Source organism: Coregonus lavaretus (genome assembly GCF_964263955.1).
Source record: "Coregonus lavaretus genome assembly, chromosome: 2".
Lineage (NCBI taxonomy): Eukaryota > Metazoa > Chordata > Actinopteri > Salmoniformes > Salmonidae > Coregonus > Coregonus lavaretus.
In genome coordinates this window covers 70,790,935-70,796,103 of record NC_139989.1, presented here as the reverse complement: position 1 = coordinate 70,796,103, position 5,169 = coordinate 70,790,935, and the positions used below count along the sequence as shown (strand labels likewise).

General features: G+C 34.9%; 1 long non-coding RNA gene across 2 annotated transcripts; it reads left to right on the top strand.

Moving 5' to 3' along the window:
* Positions 1–236: 236 nt before the first annotated feature.
* On the top strand, positions 237–2,940 carry LOC311142531. 2 transcript variants are annotated; one of them, XR_014614336.1, is made up of 4 exons: positions 237–308; positions 1,111–1,188; positions 1,989–2,066; positions 2,869–2,937. It is a non-coding gene; the product is annotated as an uncharacterized lncRNA (long non-coding RNA). The 2 variants fall into 2 exon arrangements; XR_014614335.1 differs by lacking the exon at positions 1,111–1,188 and having other exon boundaries at positions 2,869–2,940.
* The last annotated feature ends 2,229 nt before the right edge of the window (positions 2,941–5,169 follow it).

The following is a 5,169-nucleotide window of genomic DNA, read 5'->3' as shown; positions in this document are numbered from 1 at the left end:
GAGTCTTGCATAAAAAGCCCAGATCCACATATGAATTATCTTTCCTAACATCTGTGGTCAATGCAGCCCTTGACCACAGCAATGAGTCTCACCCCAAAGGCGATTATGATAGACAGGTGGTAGGAATATATTGTGACTGAACTGAGTACAATCATTAGTTTACTAATTAGATATGATCTATATTATATAACACAATATTTCTGACATGTTATTGTTGTATTTCGTTGCAGACACCAAGTGACAAGATCCCAGCTCAACCTTCAGCAGACCCAGAAGTGAGACAGAAATCCACTTCATCCTTCCAACAGGTTATTACACATTTATTGTAGATATTTTCTATTTAAATTAAATTGATGTCTCAGTTCATTCCAATATATAAATTAAATGGCTTTTTACTGTATTACAACCAACTTTTTGTGTAAAATGTTCACAATATCAACATCCCGTAACTTGTTTCGATATCATTGCATAAACAAAATTAGCCCAACCATTTGACAGAACTAACCGCCCCTCAAAACATAAAATTAATCTTTATTCTCTCTAATACCTATGTTTGTTTGTTTTTTGGGCAATGTTTTTGCCCATTTAACATACTTCTTATCAATTTGTGTGATTTAATTGATATGGCAGTAGATCCATTTACATTACTTTTAAGGTTGTGAGCTTTATTTGACCACAAAAGGATAACTCAAAGTCAGGAACCTTGACTCTAGATGTGTTCAGTCGTCATGTCCTCATTTCGTACTTAGTCTGTTCAAGACGTAAATGTGTTTCAGATGACGTCCCGATATGGTGTGACCCAACCAGAGTAGAGTGTGTGTGTTACACGGTCCTCATATTGTTGGTTAGCAGATATTGTACAGTTTTAACCATTTCTATAGAGTCTTGCATAAAAAGCCCAGATCCACATATGAATTATCTTTCCTAACATCTGTGGTCAATGCAGCCCTTGACCACAGCAATGAGTCACACCCCAAAGGCGATTATGATAGACAGGTGGTAGGAATATATTGTGACTGAACTGAGTACAATCATTAGTTTACTAATTAGATATGATCTATATTATATAACACAATATTTCTGACATGTTATTGTTGTATTTCGTTGCAGACACCAAGTGACAAGATCCCAGCTCAACCTTCAGCAGACCCAAAAGTGAGACAGAAATCCACTTCATCCTTCCAACAGGTTATTAAACATTTATTGTAGATATTTTCTATTTAAATTAAATTGATGTCTCAGTTCATTCCAATATATACATTAAATGGCTTTTTACTGTATTACAACCAACTTTTTGTGTAAAATGTTCACAATATCAACATCCCGTAACTTGTTTCGATATCATTGCATAAACAAAATTAGCCCAACCATTTGACAGAACTAACCGCCCCTCAAAACATAAAATTAATCTTTATTCTCTCTAATGCCTATGTTTGTTTGTTTTTTGGGCAATGTTTTTGCCCATTTAACATACTTCTTATCAATTTGCGTGATTTAATTTATATGGCAGTAGATCCATTTACATTACTTTTCAGGTTGTGAGCTTTCTTTGACCACAAAAGGATAACTCAAAGTCAGGAACCTTGACTCTAGATGTGTTCAGTCGTCATGTCCTCATTTCGTACTTAGTCTGTTCAAGACGTAAATGTGTTTCAGATGACGTCCCGATATGGTATGACCCAACCAGAGTAGAGTGTGTGTGTTACACGGTCCTCATATTGTTGGTTAGCAGATATTGTACAGTTTTAACCATTTCTATAGTCTTGCATAAAAAGCCCAGATCCACATATGAATTATCTTTCCTAATATCTGTGGTCAATGCAGCCCTTGACCACGGCAATGAGTCTCACCCCAAAGGCGATTATGATAGACAGGTGGTAGGAATATATTGTGACTGAACTGAGTACAATCATTAGTTTGCTAATTAGATATGATCTATATTATATAACACAATATTTCTGACATGTTATTGTTGTATTTCGTTGCAGACACCAAGTGACAAGATCCCAGATCAACCTTCAGCAGACCCAGAAGTGAGACAGAAATCCACTTCATCCTTCCAACAGGTTATTAAACATTTATTGTAGATATTTTCTATTTAAATTAAATTGATGTCTCAGTTCATTCCAATATATAAATTAAATGGCTTTTTACTGTATTACAACCAACTTTTTGTGTAAAATGTTCACAATATCAACATCCCGTAACTTCTTTCGATATCATAGGGTAAACAAAATTAGCCCGACCATTTGACAGAACTAACCGCCCCTCAAAACATAAAATTAATATTTATTCTCTCTAATGCCTATGTTTGTTTGTTTTTTGGGCAATGTTTTTGCCCATTTAACATACTTCTTATCAATTTGCGTGATTTAATTTATATAGAAGTAGATCCATGTACATTACTTTTAAGGTTGTGAGCTTTCTTTGACCACAAAAGGATAACTCAAAGTCAGGAACCTTGACTCTAGATGTGTTCAGTCGTCATGTCCTCATTTCGTACTTAGTCTGTTCAAGACGTAAATGTGTTTCAGAGAACGTCCCGATATGGTATGACCCAACCAGAGTAGAGTGTGTGTGTTACACGGTCCTCATATTGTTGATTAGCAGATATTGTACAGTTTTAACCATTTCTATAGAGTCTTGCATAAAAAGCCCAGATCCACATATGAATTATCTTTCCTAACATCTGTGGTCAATGCAGCACTTGACCTCAGCAATGAGTCTCACCCCAAAGGCGATTATGATAGACAGGTGGTAGGAATATATTGTGACTGAACTGAGTATGATCATTAGTTTACTAATTAGATATGATCTATATTATATAACACAATATTTCTGACATGTTATTGTTGTATTTTGTTGCAGACACCAAGTGACAAGATCCCAGCTCAACCTTCAGCAGACCCAGAAGTGAGACAGAAATCCACTTCATCCTTCCAACAGGTTATTACACATTTATTGTAGATATTTTCTATTTAAATTAAATTGATGTCTCAGTTCATTCCAGTATATAAATTAAATGGCTTTTTAATGTATTACAACCAACTTTTTGTGTAAAATGTTCACAATATTAACATCCCGTAACTTGTTTCGATATCATTGCATAAACAAAATTAGCCCGACCATTTGACAGAACTAACCGCCCCTCAAAACATAAAATTAATCTTTATTCTCTCTAATACCTATGTTTTTTTGTTTTTTTTTGGCAATGTTTTTGCCCATTTAACATACTTCTTATCAATTTGTGTGATTTAATTTATATGGCAGTAGATCCATTTACATTACTTTTAAGGTTGTGAGCTTTATTTGACCACAAAAGGATAACTCAAAGTCAGGAACCTTGACTCTAGATGTGTTCAGTCGTCATGTCCTCATTTCGTACTTAGTCTGTTCAAGACGTAAATGTGTTTCAGATGACGTCCCGATATGGTATGACCCAACCAGAGTAGAGTGTGTGTGTTACACGGCCCTCATATTGTTGATTAGCAGATATTGTACAGTTTTAACCATTTCTATAGAGTCTTGCATAAAAAGCCCAGATCCACATATGAATTATCTTTCCTAACATCTGTGGTCAATGCAGCCCTTGACCTCAGCAATGAGTCTCACCCCAAAGGCGATTATGATAGACAGGTGGTAGGAATATATTGTGACTGAACTGAGTATGATCATTAGTTTACTAAATAGATATGATCTATATTATAAAACAAAATATTTCTGACATGTTATTGATGTATTTCGTTGCAGACACCAAGTGACAAGATCCCAGCTCAACCTTCAGCAGACCCAGAAGTGAGACAGAGATCCACTTCATCCTTCCAACAGGTTATTACACATTTATTGTAGATCTTTTCAATTTAAATTAAATTGTTGTCTCAGTTCATTCCAATATATAAATTAAATGGCTTTTTACTGTATTACAACCAACCTTTTGTGTAAAATGTTCACAATATCAACATTCCCATAACTTGTTTCGATAACATAGCGTAAACAAAATTAGCCCGACCATTTGACAGAACTAACCGCCCCTCTAAACATAAAATTAATCTTTATTCTCTCTAATGCCTATGTTTTTGTATTTTTTGGGCAATGTTTTTGCCCATTTAACATACTTATCAATTTGCGTGATTTAATTCATATGGCAGTAGATCAATTTACATTACTTTTAAGGTTGTGAGCTTTCTTTGACAACAAAATGATAACTCAAAGTCAGGAACCTTGACTCTAGATGTGTTCAGTCGTCATGTCCTCATTTTGTACTTAGTCTGTTCAAGACGTAAATGTGTTTCAGATGACGTCCCGATATGGTATGACCCAACCAGAGTAGAGTGTGTGTGTTACACGGTCCTCATATTGTTGGTTAGCAGATATTGTACAGTTTTAACCATTTCTATAGTCTTGCATAAAAAGCCCAGATCCACATATGAATTATCTTTCCTAATATCTGTGGTCAATGCAGCCCTTGACCACGGCAATGAGTCTCACCCCAAAGGCGATTATGATAGACAGGTGGTAGGAATATATTGTGACTGAACTGAGTACAATCATTAGTTTGCTAATTAGATATGATCTATATTATATAACACAATATTTCTGACATGTTATTGTTGTATTTCGTTGCAGACACCAAGTGACAAGATCCCAGCTCAACCTTCAGCAGACCCAGAAGTGAGACAGAAATCCACTTCATCCTTCCAACAGGTTATTAAACATTTATTGTAGATATTTTCTATTTAAATTAAATTGATGTCTCAGTTCATTCCAATATATAAATTAAATGGCTTTTTACTGTATTACAACCAACTTTTTGTGTAAAATGTTCACAATATCAACATCCCGTAACGTCTTTCGATATCATAGGGTAAACAAAATTAGCCCGACCATTTGACAGAACTAACCGCCCCTCAAAACATAAAATTAATATTTATTCTCTCTAATGCCTATGTTTGTTTGTTTTTTGGGCAATGTTTTTGCCCATTTAACATACTTCTTATCAATTTGCGTGATTTAATTTATATAGAAGTAGATCCATTTACATTACTTTTAAGGTTGTGAGCTTTCTTTGACCACAAAAGGATAACTCAAAGTCAGGAACCTTGACTCTAGATGTGTTCAGTCGTCATGTCCTCATTTCGTACTTAGTCTGTTCAAGACGTAAATGTGTTT